The sequence below is a fragment of the Mus musculus genome, chromosome 6, assembly GCF_000001635.26.
Source record: "Mus musculus strain C57BL/6J chromosome 6, GRCm38.p6 C57BL/6J".
In the NCBI taxonomy this organism is placed as follows: domain Eukaryota; kingdom Metazoa; phylum Chordata; class Mammalia; order Rodentia; family Muridae; genus Mus; species Mus musculus.
The window spans coordinates 13,398,538-13,416,645 of record NC_000072.6 but is presented as its reverse complement, the minus strand read 5'-3'; the positions used below and the strand labels follow the sequence as shown (position 1 = coordinate 13,416,645).

Below are 18,108 nucleotides of genomic sequence, written 5' to 3'. Positions count from 1 at the left end.
CAACTAGCTTCCTATTTGAAGATGCAAAACCTTCCCGATGAAAATCCTACCTTTTTTGAGCAAGGTAGAGTGTACAATCATGTGGTATCTGAAGAAAATAAAGTGAGCAGTGGTATTCATTTCAGAGGAAAGCTGGGGGTTATGCTACCGGACTTCAGTTAGCAGGGATAGCTATTGTAGGCACTGGAACAATGCCAGGGATGGGGCTCAGGGGTACGTTCCTTCAGAAGATCTTTTCTGCCTTGTGTGGCTTGTTAGAGAAGGAATTGCAGGACGTGAAGCAAGTATTGCTGTGTAACTCAAAAGGATTATAACAACAAAGCCTATTAGAAAGCTAAGTTAATTTTATCTGCATCTGAAAATCTTGGAGTGAAAAATGACTATTCCCATTGCCCTGGTCTCTCTAGCTCCTGCACACACCACAGACTGTAGTTTTCTTCTCTAATATCCCCTTTCCCATTCCCCCTGCCCCAAATCTCCCCAGCACCACAAGCAGGGAAGTCTTTGGTTTCTCAACAATTTCTCGACCTGTTGAAATTAAAGAAACCATGGAGGTTCTCGGTTTGTCATTGGTATTCCTGGATAAACCTTTCTCTAAACTGTCAATAAATACATGTGTATGTCACTTAGGCAATAAAGGACAGAAAAATATATTTCCTAATTTAATGCATCAAAGGAGGTGATCCTCTTGCATTCCTTGTACCCAATTTCTTTAGGTCTGTTGCTGAGGAGTTTGACTAAGACGTAAGACACACAGCCCCACTTTCTGAACATCAGAGCAGTCTCCATTTGTATTCTCCGAACTACACAGCGTTTGATTTTTACAGTCCAGGGTACTGTTGACTTCGGGAATATCTTCACTTCCTAAAATCAAACATAAACAACAACATTCTTGGAAAATATTTGGTCACAAAGTTTTAGCAGTGGTTTCAAAATAAAGTTCTATGGGAAATAAGAATTTATCACAGTGACAACACAGTTGTTAAAGTGACATGAACACATGTTTAAAAAGCCAGTGACATGGTTTGTAGTTTGATTTGGTGTAGAGAATTAATGGCCTGCTTGTAAACTGAATAAGCCCAGCATCACTGGGTAAGCATGCATGGTCATCACTGAACATTCAGAGCTGAACATGATACCATGTTGAAAGTTCTGTCATTCTAGGTAGGTGAGGGTCACTGTACATAAAGCTCAGGTATCTTTCTGAGAAAGTGGCTTGAAATCCATAGCCAGGGCTTCTATGTTTTCCTTTCATATACTTCAATCAGAGACTATTTTGAGATGTTGAATCACCACCACTCTAAGTTCATTTATGTATCTTAATTTGTGTGTGTGTGTGTGTGTGTGTGTTTGTATGTGCATCATGTGTTGCAGCACTTGAAGAGGCCAGAAGAAGGTTTTGAAGTTACAAGTGGTTGTGAATTGTTCAATGGAAGTTCTCTATATGAGCTGTATTCAGAGCTGTATTCAAGTCTTCTGGAAGAGCAGGAAAGAAGTACTCTTCAATGTGGAGCCGCCGCATCTAGTCCATCATTACCCTTTGAAGTTACTGTTTTCTAAGTCTGCTTTTTGGTTTGAGTCTTCTTGATAATTCTTCCCTTCCAAAAATATTATTTTATGTAGTTTTCAAACTCTCTTGTATATCTAGGCATAGAAGAGAGAAAGAAGGAAAAAGAGAGACACACAAAGAGAGACATAAAGAGACAAGAAGTATGAAGATGAGGAGGAGGAAAGAAGAAAAGACTAGAAAAGGAAAAGCTGGAATGGATGACTTCTGAATTGCCTTTCCCCTCCACTAACACAGAGCCTTTTATTTTCACCATCACAAACAGGGCACAAGACACCCAAGAGACAGAGAAAGGACAGAGGTAGAAGGATCTTGACAGTAGTTGTGCATTCATATAACTTGAAATGTCTGTGTTTTTTGGAAAGTTCTGCCATGTTTATCCATAGCTACAGCATCTTCATATCTGTGCTAGGTTATTAACACCTGGGCATCTCCTTGTCACCACAGAGTTGTCATTCCTGAAAACTGGCTCATCTCCTAAGTCACTTAGGAGCCTGTTCACTCATGTGCCCCCACTCACACTTGCCTCTTCTCACTAAGACATCACTCTTTAAAGCATTTGAATATCACATACCTCCATTTCTTCCTTTCTGTTCTTAATCTTATCAAACATTTATTACTTCTTGGGGACTTGATGCTTTAAGACTTAATAAGTTCAGAGTCATTTTTTTCAAATAGCTTTTTAATTTTGTTGGGTATATTTTATTTTTGATAATTTTATATCTGAATATATTTATCATTTTCCCTTCCTCTCTCCTCCCTTCAATTCTTCCTTTGCCCTCTCATAATTCTCAAATTCATAGTATCTAACTTCTTAACTATTATTGTTACAGGTGTCTCTATACATTATCTATCTATATATACACATAAGTCATGAATAATAATAGTAATAATAATAATAATAACAACAATAATAATAATGAATCATGTTCCATCTGGCTGAAGATATTCTGAAATGAAAGGAGAAATTACTGAGTGTATAGACTGTAAGAGGGGCACTATCAGGCTGGGGATGGCTCAGTGGTTAAAGGCCTATACTGCTCATGATGAAGAGAATCTGAGTCTGACTCCTAGCACCTACAACTGGAGGTTCACAAAGGCCTTGGGACTCCTGCTCCAGGGACTTAGCACCCTCTGCTGGTCTCTTCAGGCACTCATGCTTGTAGCAACCCTGCTTTCCACAAGACACATATGCATACAATATTTTAAAATTAACATCTTTTAAAAAAGAGGCACTAACACCAAACCAAAACAAATATAAAGGAAATAAGTTCCTAATTCCCTTCCTTGTAAATATATAAATCTACCCCTAGAACTGAGATGAGAATGTTTGTATGAAGGAAAAAGTTCTTCAGATTCTACTCCACTTTCAAGTAGCTACTTGTATAGAAATGAACTCATCCATTTCGTAATTCTTTCGAACCAAATATGCATTGAGAATATACTGAGACACATTGCTGGTTATGAACACATTACTTCACACATTGTTCTCACTAGCTAATACTCTTGTCTATTATGAAGGTCTTACCTGAGTTTAACAACAGGCCCAGAAAGAGAAACATTAAGATACAGTAATGAATCTTCATTGCAAAGCAGTGTGGAAACAGCTAAGCATGCCACAGGATGAACAGCTCTGTGGAGACGATGTTTGAAGAATCAGAATTGCTGTATATAGTGATATCTGTGGATGAGCAAGATCTTACATGCTATGGTCTTACTTTCCTGGGCCATCCACTCCGACCGCTGCCCTGCACCCAGCCTGCTGGTTTTGATCATATTGTGACACAGACAAGCCCTTATTGCATCATCACAGCATATCTTGTTTATTCCTCTCCCTCTACAGTCTCAGGGACCACCCACAGGGATCACACTTTGGCCTCTTATCCCTTCACAGAAATCTAACTTAAGATCTCCATTGGAGAAGTACAGGCCCACATCTTTTTTACTTTCCACATGGGCTGAGTGCCAATTCCTATTGTATATTTTCCTTTCCTCAATTGGACATCCTGTTCACCAGCGTAAATGCCTGAACAAATCCATGTGATCATTTGACAAACCTAAGTTATGACAGCCTCCAGCTCAGATCTTCTCCACCCCCCAGTCTAAGTATTACAAAGAGTTCTGAAAAACATCATGTGATTATGCTTTTTCTATTTTTACCTGGTCATCTTGGGCATTTTCCATTAAATGTAAATTCCCCAAAGAAAGGGATTCCATACTACCAAATCTTAAAGCCCAGCACAGGGTTCTACATGGTAAATGCTCATAGAAACTTCTAGACTGGAAAAGCTCACTTCTCACTTTTCTCACTTAATCTCAATATTCTTTTTCTTTTATTTACTCCTTTTACTCCGCAGGAGCTGTTCATATCAGAATAAGAAGCTGCTGGCCCTCCCCTTCAAACACATACTAAAATTTCCTCATCTTTCATGAAAAAAGTCACTAGTATGTTATTTCATGTCCACTTCTATCAGCACTAGAATGTAATTCTCTTTGTTTGAAAAAAAAAAAAAAGGTCTTGGTAAGCTGGTTCAGCTGGTCTACAACTCCCAGACTCAAATGCTCCCTCTAACACAGTCTCTGCAGTACCCGTACTGCAGGCCTTCTTTGCCTTTTGTTGTACAAGTTTTATTTCCTCCCTCAAAAGTCATCAACTTTCTGAGTTCTTGTTGGTCGGTCATTTTTGTCATTTCCTTCCATCAAAAACACCACAATATCATGTTTCTCTCCAAACTTCATGTGGTTAGCAAATAGTTTCAGTGAAGATAGGGAACGGAAAACAAAAACAAACCAGTAAACGCTCTTTAATGCTGTTTTCTTTGAAAGCCCAAAACCATCTTAAATGGGAAGCAAGTATAAGAAACACTCTATTTTCTCTGGACTCTGTGATGGTAGATTCCCCACCCTTCATTCTGCTGTGTCCACTTTAAAGATTTTCTAGTAGTAGTAGTAAAAGTCTAGAGATCCTAGGGTTTATGCCCATGAAAAAGAAGTTTACTGGTACTCTGGATCCAAGTGAGCATTCCTCTTTGTAGGTATGCCTTTTACCCTAGATTTCTCCCACTATGGGTCTCAACTCCATTCTCCTCCTTAAAGATGTCACCCAAATCCTCAGATTATAGATACCTATAAAGGTATAAGAACCACACAGAATACCAAATAGATAGGACCAGAAAAGAAAGTTCTTTGACCACATAATAATCAAAACACTAAATGTATAGAATGAAGAAAAACCCTAAAAGCTGCAAAGGAAAAGGCCAAGTGACATTTAAAGACAGACCTACCAGAATAACACCAGACTTCTCAGCGGAGACTCTGAAAGCCTGAAAGATCTTATAGATGTATGGCAAACTCTAAGAAATCACAGATGCCAGCCCTAGAATACCATACCTAACATAATGTAAAATCACCACAGGTTGAGAAAAATAAGATATTCCATGATAAAGTCAAATTTAACAATACCCACCTATAAAACCAGCCCTAAAGAAATTGTTAGAAGGAAAACTCTAACTTAAGGAGGTTAGCTACCAAAAATTAAGGAAATACATAATGTTAACACTAGAACATTTTTTAAAAAGTGAAGAATATGTGTACATACATGACCACCATTATCACCATTACAACCATCATCACCACCACCAACAACAACATAACAGGAACCAATAATCATTTGTCATTGGTATCTTTCAATATCAGTAGTCTTAATTCCCCCCCAAAAAGACAAAGAAAATGGATATGAAAACAGGATTCATCCTTGTACTGTATCCAACAAACACATCTCAACATCAAGGATAAACATTTCCTCATAGTAAAGGGTTGAAAAGAGATATTCCAAGCAAATGGAGCTAAGAAGCAAGTGGGTATAGCCATTTTAATATCTAACAAATTAGGCTTTAAACAAAAACTAGTCAAAAGAGATAGGGAAGGATACTACATACACATCAAAGGAAAAAATCCACTAACATGACATTTCAATTCTTAATATGTATACCCCAAACACAAGGCCCTACCCAATTTATAAAAGAAACACTTCTATAGTTTAAAATCACATATTGACACTCATATACTGATAACAAAAGACTTCAATAACTTACCCATTTGTCCATTACCCAATAATGGAGAAAAAATAATAAACACAGATAATACTAACGCTAACAGGCATTATAAATCAAATGGATCTAACAGATATCAACAGAATATTTCACCTAAAATGAAAAGAACATAGCATGTTTTTCAGCATCTCATAGAAATGTTTTCAAAAATAGCGACAGACTTGAACACAAATCAAGTCTCAACAAATACAAAAAAATTGAAATAACTCCCTATGTTTTATTAGGCCACCATGGATTAAAGTTAAACTTCAACAATAACAGAAACAACAGAAAGCCAACAAACTTATTGAAACTAAACAATTCCATACTGAATGACCAGTGGGTCAAGAAAGAAATATGAAAGGATCTAAGGGATTTTAAAATTTATGTACAACAAGTAAACCAATTAAAAATGGGGTATAGACTTAAACAAAGAATTCTCAAAAAAGGAATCTCAAATGGCTGAGAAACAAAGAAATGTTCAACATCCTTTGATGTGAGAGAAATGAACATCAGAAGTACTTTGAGATTCCATCTTTTACATATTAGAATGGCCAAGATCAGTCACACAAATGATAACATATGCTGGCAAGGATGTGGTGTAGGGGGAACCTTCCATTGCTGATGGAAGAGCAAATTATATAGCTACTTTGGAAATCAATATGGTAGTTTTTCAGAAAATTTGGAATCAACCTACTTCAAGATACAGCTGTACTACCCTTGGGCATATACACAAAGGATGCTCCATCCTCCAACAAAGACACTTCCTCAACCATGTTCATTGTGGCTTTATTCATAATAGCCAGAAACCGGAAACAACCTAGATGTCTCTCAGCAGAAGAATGGATAAAGAAAATATGGGTACATCTACATACTGTAGTATTACTCAGATGTTAAAAAAAACCAAATAAACAAAATGCTATCATGAAATTTGCAGGCAAATAGATGAAACTAAAAAACATAAAAAATAAAACAAATCATTCCAAGTGAGGTAACCCAGACCCAGAAAGATAAATAGGGTATTATTCACTTAAGAAGATATTAACTGTTAAGTAAATGATCTCCGAGCTAAAATCCATAAACCCAAAGAGGTAAGATAATGAGGAGGCGATCTGTGGTGTACCAATGGCTCTCCCCTGGAGAGGGAAAAGTTGATTTCACAAATGGATTAGGAATAGGTGAGTGCAGATATGGGGAGATGTCAGGTAGGGGAAAATGAAGTAGAGGGAGAGAAAAGAGGCAGAGATGGTTAGAATTAGTAGACTTTGGGGGTGGTGTGGAAACCTAGTGCAGAGGAAACTGCCTAGAGTCTATGGAAGTGATCATAATGAGGACTCCTAATAATGGGCTCTAAGGAGATTCAACTGGTCATATCTGTTGCCAGGTGAGGATTCCCATGGCTGGTCTCCACTGTATTAAATTGAATTGTTGACCAAAGAGTTCCAATGAGAAATTCCCAAATAACCCAGGGTATTTCAATGACAAAGGATCGTTCCTTGAAAATCGACAGCTGGGCCCTATTGCTGAAGACAACATTCACAAAACTCATTGGACATGAAGAAGTCAAGCTGGTGCCTACATGGCCCTTTCATCCCTACTTTCTAGTGTCTTTGGTATAGGAAGGTAAGTTTCTGGCTACTGAAAAAGAAATATAGACACCAACCCAAGCACAAAACCCTTAACCTACAATCTGTCCTTCCTACAAATTATGCTTGGGCATTGGTGGTAAAGAACTTGTAGAAGTAGTCAATCAATGTCTGATTTTATGTAAGGCCTACTCCAATCAGAATAAGCTCATACCCCACATTGCTTGGGTAACCAAGAATTAGAAACTGGATATCCCAGAGACCTAGGGTAAAACAAAACACTACAGATAAGAAAATAAAGCAGCATCAATAAAATGAATCCTAACAATATTCTGCTATACTAATAGATCAGTGGCTTATCCAGCGATCATCAGAGGAGCATCCTCTGCAAGCAGATGGTAATAGATTCAGAGATCCACTGCCAGACATTACATGGAGATAGATAGGGTCTAACTAGGAAGTCTCCGACAAATTCCTCCCTTCAGAGCTCAGGGAATCCTGTGGAGATTGTAAGAGCCAGAATGGATAGAGAACACCAGGAGAATAAGACCCTCTGAACCAACTAAGCAAGATGCATATGAGCTTATGGAGACTGAAGCAGCAAGCACAGGGCCTACTACTCATGTCTGCACCAGGTCTTCTCAAGTTATAGCGTGTGTGTGTGTGTGTGTGTGTGTGTGTGTGTGTGTGTGTGTGTGTTATAGCTGAGTATGTCTCTGACTCTTGTGCCTATTCTTGGGCCTCTTACTGTTCTGTTGGCTTACTATGTCCAACTTTGATATGATAGTTTTTGCTTCATCTTATGTTTTATTTTGTCAAGTTTGATTATTTTTCTTAGAAGACTCTTCTTTTCTAATTAAAGATACAAAGGGAGTGGATCCAGCTAGGAGGTGAGCTGGGGAAGACCTGGGAGGAGTAAGAAGGAGGGCAAATATAATCAGGATATATTGTATGTGAAAATAAACTATTTCCAATAATAGGAAGAAAATCCATTCAGTTTTCTGTTTCTCAGATAATGAGTTCTAAGAGGAATATCTCCCATATTCTTAAAAACTCTCTTAAAAAGGGAAGAGAATGATGTGGGACAGTGTTTGCCTATGATAAGCATGACTGTGTGCCATCCAGCTATTTATAATAGCCCCCAGTGTGAGCAATGACATAATATCAAAAGGCAATTTAATAAACACTGTTTCTATGATATCAAATAATATGGTTCACATTTATAGCCCTTTAAGTATTTGGCTTAATGAAGATTTAGCATATGGAAAAACTTTAGTCATTTATATCTATAAAATCCCCTTTAGAATTTAGCAGAATTGTAGACTCTTCACAGAGTCACAGGGAGGAAATGAATCCATGCAGTAATCCATAAAAACCCATGTAAAACCTAATAATGTTTCACAGCCTTATCCTGCCTTAGGGCAATACTTGAATAAAAATGGATTTCTGCTGTAGAACAAAGCAGATAAAGGAAAAAGTAAGAAACCCAGATGATTAGAAAGTTAGGCAAAGCTGGAGAGGCAGAACCAGGGCAACAGCTGCACATTATGGGATAAGCACAAGAAAACGGAATACGACCAAAGAATATGGCATGGACATAACTTTGGCTTCAGAATATTAGTTCACATAAACTAGTACCTCGCGAGAAATACAGCAGAACAGGTCAGAGGTACGAAGCTCTTGCTTCCCTTCAGTCTTCTCAAATCAACCATTGTACAATCACATGACAATGATAAAACTTTCTTAATAATTAGGATAGTTTAGTTGATCAATTAATATGAGTTGTCACATCAACAGATTTTTTTATGGTCTATAGATGATGGAGCTCAAGATCATTCGATGATACTAAATGCTTTTAAATGCAAACACAACATAACACAAATTTGAGTGAAGTTAGGACTAGCAGGAAATTTTTGTAATTCATGTGGTTTTCTACCAGAAGCACAGAATAAACAACGTAGTCAATGTAAGCATGCTGAACATTCTTCAGCACCTCCATGGGCCAGGACTAAGAGGTGCACACAGAGGAGAACTGTCTAGCCAGGAACATGAGATGGGATGAATGTAATGATAGCTACATAAATGAGCTCAACTGATAGAGAAGTGATAAAGATTCTGCAATCTGGAAAGAAATACAATTATCTAAATGAAAAACCAAGAGGAATCAACAACTGTAAAACTGGGAAAATGTTTATGGAGTTTGGTAACCCAACCATGTATAAGAACACTATATTAAAGTCTACAACAGTGTAACAGAAATCCTAATATTTATGTTTTAAAAATATAGAAATAATTTATTTTGTCTAATATAAACTATTTATATAAAAATCTAGAATTTTTTTGGAGGAGGAACATTATAAACTTAACCAAAGAACATAAAATTAGTTTTGTATTATTTCTTAAAATTAATTCAAGAATATAATGTACCTCAAAAATTTAACAAGTTTTTTGTTTTTTATATACCTTAGGAGACCTATTCAAAAATCCATCTGAAAGAAAGAGATAATGATGCACAAAAGTGTTTGAAAAAGAAAAGAGAGAAATCTTCCCTAATATTTATTAGTAAAATGTTATATAAAATCAATAATAGAAACTGAATTACCCCTGAGTTTTACCAAAAGAGTCAATGAGACAATACACACAGTCTAGAAATTAGAAAATAGATACAGAAATATAACAAATGAAGTTGATGTATAATATCTCTGTGGAAATAAACATCTTTACAAATGCTATAAACACTGGCATTATCTCAGAACAAGAAAGAACAAAACTTTTCATCACAACCAAACTGAAAATGAAACGTCTACACAGAAAAGAATTTGAAGAAAATCACAAGAAAATATTAGCTTACACTAAAAAAACCATAAATTCTTGAATCTGTCTTGGAGGATACTGGATCCATTAAGGACAACTTTAGGTAATCTTACTTCAAACCCTAGCTCTCCTTTTCTTCCTTTACCAGCTATGTAATTTTAAGTGATTGATTTCATTTCCTAACACCCACAATAGGTTTGCTGTAGTCTGGATGTGACGTGTTCCCATGAGTTCATGTAAATTTGTTTGATTCCTAATTAAGTTCTTTGAGACAGGAACTCAGGCTTATGTGTGTGAATACTTGCTCCTCAGGTGGTGGCACTATTTTGGGAAATTATAAAATGCCAATGAGGTAGAACCTCTTTGGAGAAAATGATTCCCTGGGGCAGTATCCAACATTAATAATCTGTCTTGTCTCTGCTTCCTCTTCCTCTAACATGTGAGGAGGTGAGGAGTCACCATCCGTGATTCTGCTACCATATAGCTGCTTGCCACCATGCCTTTCTTACTGAAATATATAAACTTACTTCTTATATATATTCTGAGACAGCGATGAGAAACAAACAAACAAACAAAAAACAAATACAGGTGTTAATACTGCCTAACCCACAAGTTAATTAACTCATAAATTAATAATTGAGAGAACTAAAGTAGGGTAACATATTGGTTTCCTAGACTGTCATGACAAGGTGCCAAAAACTAGACAGCTTACAACAATAGAAGGGTTTTTTTTGGAAACCAACACTTCTAAAAGTTAAAGGTTTGAAATAAGGGAATTAGCAGAGCAGAGCACGCTTCTCTGAAGCCTGTATAGGGATCCTTGTATTCGTCTTCTAGTCTTTGGTGTTTGCCTGCAATCTGCTCCTGCTTGGCTTCTAGATGCCTCCCTCCATCATCTCCCCTCATCACTATAGGAGCATGTGTCCAGTGTGTGCCATTCCTGTTCTTAACCAGTTACATCAGATTCAAAGAACAGCCTATTTCAGAGGGACCTAAGCTTAAAGGGTTACATCTGCAACTAAGGAAGTCACATTCTGAAAGAGTATAATAGCCTCACGGGGGACTGTGATGTATTCTTGTCATAGGCACACAACTAGAAATGGTATTTGAAAAGCTCTTCGCATGTAACATAAAGAAGTTTATTATTATCAGAAGATGGCAACAGTGACGGGTTTTATACTGAACTCGCTTTCACTACACAGGCACTTAGTGAAGACTGCAAAAAATGATGCTTAGTTGTATAGTTATATATTTATTATTGACAAAAATATCTCAATGTAGTTCTTGGTTTAACTAGAAACGATATCTTTCAGTGGGTACCATGAGTATCATGATCTCTTTATTTTATTTTTTTAACTTAGTCACTTTATATCCCATTCACTGCCTGCTCCTGGTCACCTACTCCCACATTCCTTCCTCCATTTCCTCCTTCTCTTCTAAGCCTGTGGGGGTCTCTTGGGTATTCCTCCCCACCTTGGCATTACCAGGCTCTGCAAGGCTAAGAGATTCCTCTCCCTCTGAGGCCAGACAAGGCAGCCCAGCTAGTAGAACATATCCCCTGTACAGACAACAGGTTTTAGATTAAATCCCACTCCAGTTGTCTGGGACACACAGGAAGGCCAAGCTACACATCTGCTACATATGAGTATGGAGGCCTAGGTCTAGGCCATGTATGTTCTTTGAGTGGTGGTTCAGACCCTGAGAGCCCTAAGGGTCCAGATTGGTTGACTCTGTTGGTCTTCCCTTGGAGTTCCTATCCCCTTTGGAGCCTGCAATCCTTCTTTCTATGCTTTATGGTCTCCTTTCACATAGTCAAGGGTTTACAGAGATATCTACTTACAACTATATTTAATGACAGAATAAATATATGGCACAAACCACTGCTAGGTGATTTTAGAAATATACACAATGTTATTTAATCTGTTATTGAACTTTTGTTAAGCGTATTTAAATTTATGCTTAGTAGTAAGATGACAACACTCCACTTTGGGGGAATGAGGTCTTGTTAGCAGTGCTCAGAGGCTGCGCTAACTGTTCCCAGGGTCTTGGCTTCTTATCCAAAGAACTGAAAATAGGAACTCACGCAGATTTGCAAAAGAAGCATGATATGATTTGAAGTTTAGCAATAGTTGCTGTGATACGATAGAGGGATATACAATCAAGCCTGGCAGTGAACCAGTGAGGGTCTTTATGAGCCTTTGTTATTGTTTGGGGCTCATTTTATAGGGCTCCAGAGAAGGCGTTTGATTGCTGGAGGGAGTATCATGGGCAATTCTCTATTTTTCTTGATATACTAAGTCATACATTCATATTTTCTCTTGCACATAATGCATCTTTCCATAATGCATCTGATCTTAATTACAGGCATACTCAATTATGCATAGGTAATAATATGATCATAATATGAAGGACATTCCCCCAACACATTATTAGAGGACAGTTTTGTGTTAATGTCCATCCACACAAATCCTATTCAAGTTGAATCTGCCCTTCTATTATTTATACCTTGATACCTTGGGAATACACTTGAGTAGAAACTGTCTGAACTCAATTATTAACAGGGATGGAAAACTCATACTATTGTTAGGAGATTAGAGTACGTGCAGTCTAAAGTGGGCATTGAAAGGATTCTGAAATGGCTTTGGGGTATTGTTTAGAGAAAGGAGTGTACATACTACACGAAGGTGAAGAAACTAGGTTAGAAAATTAATTATTATAAGAAGGGAAATCTGTATAACCTAAAAACAAATGGGGGTCTCAGGGTCCTAAACTTTATCTTACGCTGAGCACCCCAGTTAGGCTTTATTGTCTATTTTGTTAGCAGAATCCTTCTGAGATCATGACATAAAAGTTGGCTAATGTTTTCTGTAGCAGTACAGACTTCCCAGTGAGATGCTTCTTTTCTCATAGCTGCCATTGCTCATTTTCCATTTTCTAAAAGAAAGGGAGAAAAATGCCTGCCGTTGTCCATTCTGATAGTGATTTTGGTGGTGATTTAAACCACAAAGATGAATGGGGGGGTGGGGGTGGGGAATGTTTCAAAATTGAATTAAATCATAATGCTTATCAAGATGTCATCTTTAAGTTAGAATTAAATAGATTTAAGGTGTTTTTAAATTCAGTTTCAGATTGTATGTAAAGAGACAGACAAAAGACAAAAGACAACAACGTGTTTTTTTTTAAATATATTTTTTCTATTCTTTAAGAATTTACTTATTTTTAGCCAGGCGGTAGTGGCGCACACCTTTAATCTCAGCACTTGGGAGACAGAGGCAGGCAGATTCCTGAGTTAGAGGCTAGCCTGGTCTACACAGTGAATTCCAGGACAGCCAGGACTACACAGAGAATCCCTGTCTCGAAAAAACAAAAACAAAAACAAAAACAAAAAACAAAACAAAACAAACAAAAAACCCAAAACAACAAAAAAAGAATTTATTATTTTTTAAAAGGTAGATTTTGGGGAAAACCCTCTTTTGTATTTCAAATGACTTTTACAAACAATCTTTGACAAATTATGGCCTATGAAAGTTTAGGAAGGTTATATCTAAGACAAGTGAAATAAGCAGATTTATAACTATTGCACACTAAGTTGAAGTAAATATAAACGGAAAGGAACATTGACAACATAAATGGAAACAAATGGGAAAGGAAAGAAGCATCATGTTTCTGTTTATGAAAAAACTTATCCACAAAAATTAAAGTAGAGAAAGAGGCTTCAGACAGGTTTCCAGGAGCATTCAGCTGGCAAGAGACCACCCCATTTTTGACAATGTCCAAGAGGAGGAAGCCAGGGAAAGGAACTACCAGGCAGGAAAGCAGGCACCAGGAGGTGATATCCTACACTGTCTGGCTTTTAGTACCACTGGCTGTTGGTAACATGCAGAGATTGTAAGTTAACCGTACAATCAATGACAATGACTGGGCTCTGTTAAAAGGCCGAGGGCCACTTGACCTAAATGCTTATTCCCATTTTACGATTTATGCTTGAGATAAAAAGGGACTGGGGGAAATTTTGGTTTTGAAAAATAAGTTCAATTTAAATGTACAGAATTCAAATTCATGTGGTGGATCAAAGTAAGAGACAGGAGACCTGAGAGGGTCTTATGGGGCCTCATAAAGGAATCCCCAATTAAGGAGGGAAGAGTTTGGCAAGAGGTCAGATGTGGGTGAACAAGAGGTATGATTCTGGATACAGCTCAGTTGGGTAGGGTGCGATTGAAAGGCAGACACTCAGGAGTAGGAAAATGCCCACTGGACCCCTTTGAGAGAAGCCTCTAAAAGCAGCTCATGGTAGTTGTGAAGATGAGTGAAGGAATTGTAGGCAAATCCTTTCTAGAACTAAATACATTTAATGAGTCATATCCTGGGAGCTCACATTCATTCTGAAGGCAGGCTGTTTGCATGTGGACTGAGAGCCCACCGATGATACAGGGTAGAGTTTTTGTTTCTGTGCCCTATGTCATTTATATCATGTGAAGTTTGTCCCACAGCATTTAACCTGACCCCCATTCCTCCTCAGAAGAAGACATTTTTCTTGCTTCTTCTAAAAATGTAGCTTGGGCTTGGCCTGTGAAGTGCTGGGCTTGCCTCATTCTGAGAGAGAATGTGAAACTTTTAACATGCAAGCCAGCTCCCCAGAGAAGGAGGACCCAGGTGGTGGGGCTCCCTGCTTTGAAGGAGCTGAGGGGGATGGTGAACAACAGAATGCAGACAACTCTTACTACTGCCACCAACAGGCTGACATTAACCAAAAGAGAATGCTACTATTAGGCAAGAATAGAATGGCCTTGGTAGGGATAGGGTTGGGGATTGGAGAGCTGATTCGGTCTGTGCAGAAAGAAAGGCAGAATGAACTATAAATGACTTGGGATCTTTAACAAAGCTGGGCAACCTAGAACATCCTTGAGAACAAATAAGGTCTCATAGCACTGGTCAAGAATATCACAGAGCTGAAGGTCTAGAAGCTCTATGTATCTGGGATCAGAGTCAAATAGAATGGAATGCTGAAGAAGCCTCAAGGGGTATGGCAGAAAGCATCTGACAAACCAGTGCCTGTCTGCTCTACTGGCCACCTAGTCACAGAGACAATAAAACACCTTCCCCACGGTAGGTGTCACTTCCAAGATATAGGGATTAGCTTACCTGGAAACTGGAGTGAGTGGAGGGACCTTATAGATACCTTTAAATTGACCAGATAAATTACTTAAATTATTATGTTAGAAGATGATTCTGTTGAGTCATCTTCTTATGTGATACATCCATATTTAAAAAAAAAAAAAAGAATGCTGATGAGAGCCAAAAGCTATACTTTAAGTTACTAGAACTGTCCAAAGCAAATTTTCAGAATGAGTCATTCAAAAACATGCCCAAACTTCCATCAAATTTAAATGTGCACGCTAGGAACTTGGGGTGAGGAAGTTGGCCATGAGATGTATAATTGTGGTTATTATATGCAAAAGCATTCATTTTTGTTTTAAAAACAAAAAATTTGGCATCTTTATTTTATGTCATCCACTTAGAGTCCTTGACTGACAAGTGAGTTTCTTTTGTGGCCAGAAACCTCACTTCATTGTCCAGAATTCATATGATGCTTTGTGGCTCTGTGAGCCCATTGTATCTGACTGCTGCTCCCATGTCTATCTTCCTCATTAATATGGCAGCATAAAAGGTGGACCACAGGACACTTTATCACGTTTCGTTAAGGATCAGGATAACTCGGCCTCCCTCTTCTTTGAATAACAAGGTTTGGCTGTTTAGAGATTACTCCTGACAACCAAAATGTCATTAACTAGAAAATTACCTGCTACTTGCAAACACCTCTGTGACCTAAGGATTGAGATTTTTCTTAGAATGTATAACCTTGACAGTTAATTTTGTAGACCTCCTTTAAAGGCTGTCATTTAGTGCAAATTGACATTTAAGCAGCTTTTTAAAGCTCTCATGTAAAAATGTTAAGACAGGCTGTTTCCCCCTACCCCTACTCACATCACCTATTATTTATTACTACAGTCAGGGAAATGAATCATCAATTTTCCCCCTTTAGCATTTTCTTAGGAATTAGGAGGAGACGAGACACCTTTGATTTTATTTCCTTTCTAAAGAAAATAACTTAAATGAACACAAATTCTTATGTACATCACAAAATGAAGACAGTTATCAACTGAGAGTTGTATGCATTTAACAACTCAGGATTAGTGTCGTGTGTGTGTGTGTGTGTGTGTGTGTGTGTGTGTGTGTGTGTGTGTGTGTATTTCAAATTTATTAAGAGAAGGCTATATAATAGGGAAATAGGGAAATGGACAGATTAGCAATTTACAGAAGAGAATTGTAATGGTTACATAAAAACCATAAGCTTATCAGCAATTTTTAAAAAGTCGAATTAACACCACAAAATGATTGTTTTATTCTTAAGACTGACAATCATATTAATGCCTAAAAGTGGTTGGACACTGTGCTCAATTTTCACTGTGACTCAGTCCAATCAGTGTTAGAATTCAATCAATGGTCAGGAACTTCCCAAAGTGCCCTTGGGTTGGAGGGTGTGGTTAGGCTAAGGTTCTGACCAGTTCCGGCTAGGAGAAAGCCGACACCAAGGAATAGCTTGCAACCTGAGAGTCAAGGAGGAGAAACAGACTTAGCAGCGGACACTGGAGGAATCCCAAGGAAATCCTCTGTCCCCAGTGAAGGGTATTGTTCTCTCTGTTCCTTGGGAGCTTTAGTAGAGCCATGTGGGTGCCTGGCTCTATGTGCTGGGTGTTGGGAGAGGAGCTCCTTTTTTTTTTTTTTTTTTTTTTTTTTTTTTTTTTTTTTTTTACCAGGGTGTCTCTTTTATTGGTTGCATTAGCCTGTTTCAAGGCAAATGTCAGGGAGCTTAGCTAGTTGGATGGAATGTCCATATATTATGAAGAGCTGAAGATGAACGCTCGATCACATTGATGCAGAATCTACTTACATAACTAAGTCCTGGTCCATAAATAGGAAAGAAGTAAAGAGTTAGCACAGGCATCTTGTAGGCTTGATGCTAGCCTTCCTTACAACATGAGTTCTAGCTGTGTTCACCTAACAACAATGCCACTACTATAAGAAGAATGGGTTTGCTGGACTCAAAAAGTGCTGGGTTAAAAGGACATCCCCAAGGATCAGATGGGTCTCAGGAACATAAGTTGGTATTTTTCAAAAGCAAACAAACAAACTTGAAACTTGTACTAAATTTAGCAATGGCAGTTCAGAAAGCACAGCAGCTTTAACAAGGGCTAATGATTAAAGCTTTGGCTGGTCTCTAGCTGATAAAGACATAGTTCAGCAGGAAGATGAATAACATCTGGGAGCCACCCAGCTACCCAACGAGAAGATGCTACATGGTACTTAAAGGCCTATTTGTGATATTTAAAGAACACAACTAAGCCAGTCCATTGAAAAACAGATGTGAGTGTAAAGTCAAAGAGTCCTGAGACAGTTAAAACTGCTTTTCTAAATAAGTGTGGGCTAAAGAAGAAATCACATTTAAAACTAGTGTTAAAATCAGAGTGTTACACTTCCTGACTGTGGCATATGGCCAAAACAACACTCTAGAAATATACAGAGGAAAGTACATTAGTTAGAAAGTGAGATTAAAAAAATTATACAAAATAATCTCTCAACTCAGTGATAAAAGGACAAACAAAAGAAGAAATAGAGAAAGAATTTTTAAAAAAACAAAAACAAACCTAATCTTCTCCATCCAGACTAATTAAGATAAAATGAGTTCTCTGAAGAACTTAATAAAACGCAAACTTCTGGCAATTGAGATGGCAGAGGATGGGGATAATAGAAGAAAGAACCAGAGATGTTTGTTAAAAGCATAGTCATCCAGGTGAAGAGATGGCTCCATGGCTAAGAGTATGTATTGCTCTTGCAAAGGATTGGATTTCCAGCATCCACATCAGTGGCTCACAGCCTCAATTACCTCCACATACACATCAATAAAACTAAAATAAACTTTTCAAAAGTGTCTCCAGATATACCAATAACATCTATGAAACAACAAAAGAATTTTGTACAAAGTTCCTGC

At 37.8% G+C, this 18,108-nt stretch overlaps 1 long non-coding RNA gene across 1 annotated transcript; it reads right to left on the bottom strand.

Moving 5' to 3' along the window:
* Positions 1-649: 649 nt before the first annotated feature.
* Positions 650-3,309, bottom strand: 1700016P04Rik (RIKEN cDNA 1700016P04 gene). The gene is made up of 2 exons (NR_038149.1): positions 3,096-3,309; positions 650-864 (listed from the first exon to the last, which is right to left on the bottom strand). It is a non-coding gene; the product is annotated as an RIKEN cDNA 1700016P04 gene (long non-coding RNA).
* Between the last annotated feature and the right edge of the window lie 14,799 nt (positions 3,310-18,108).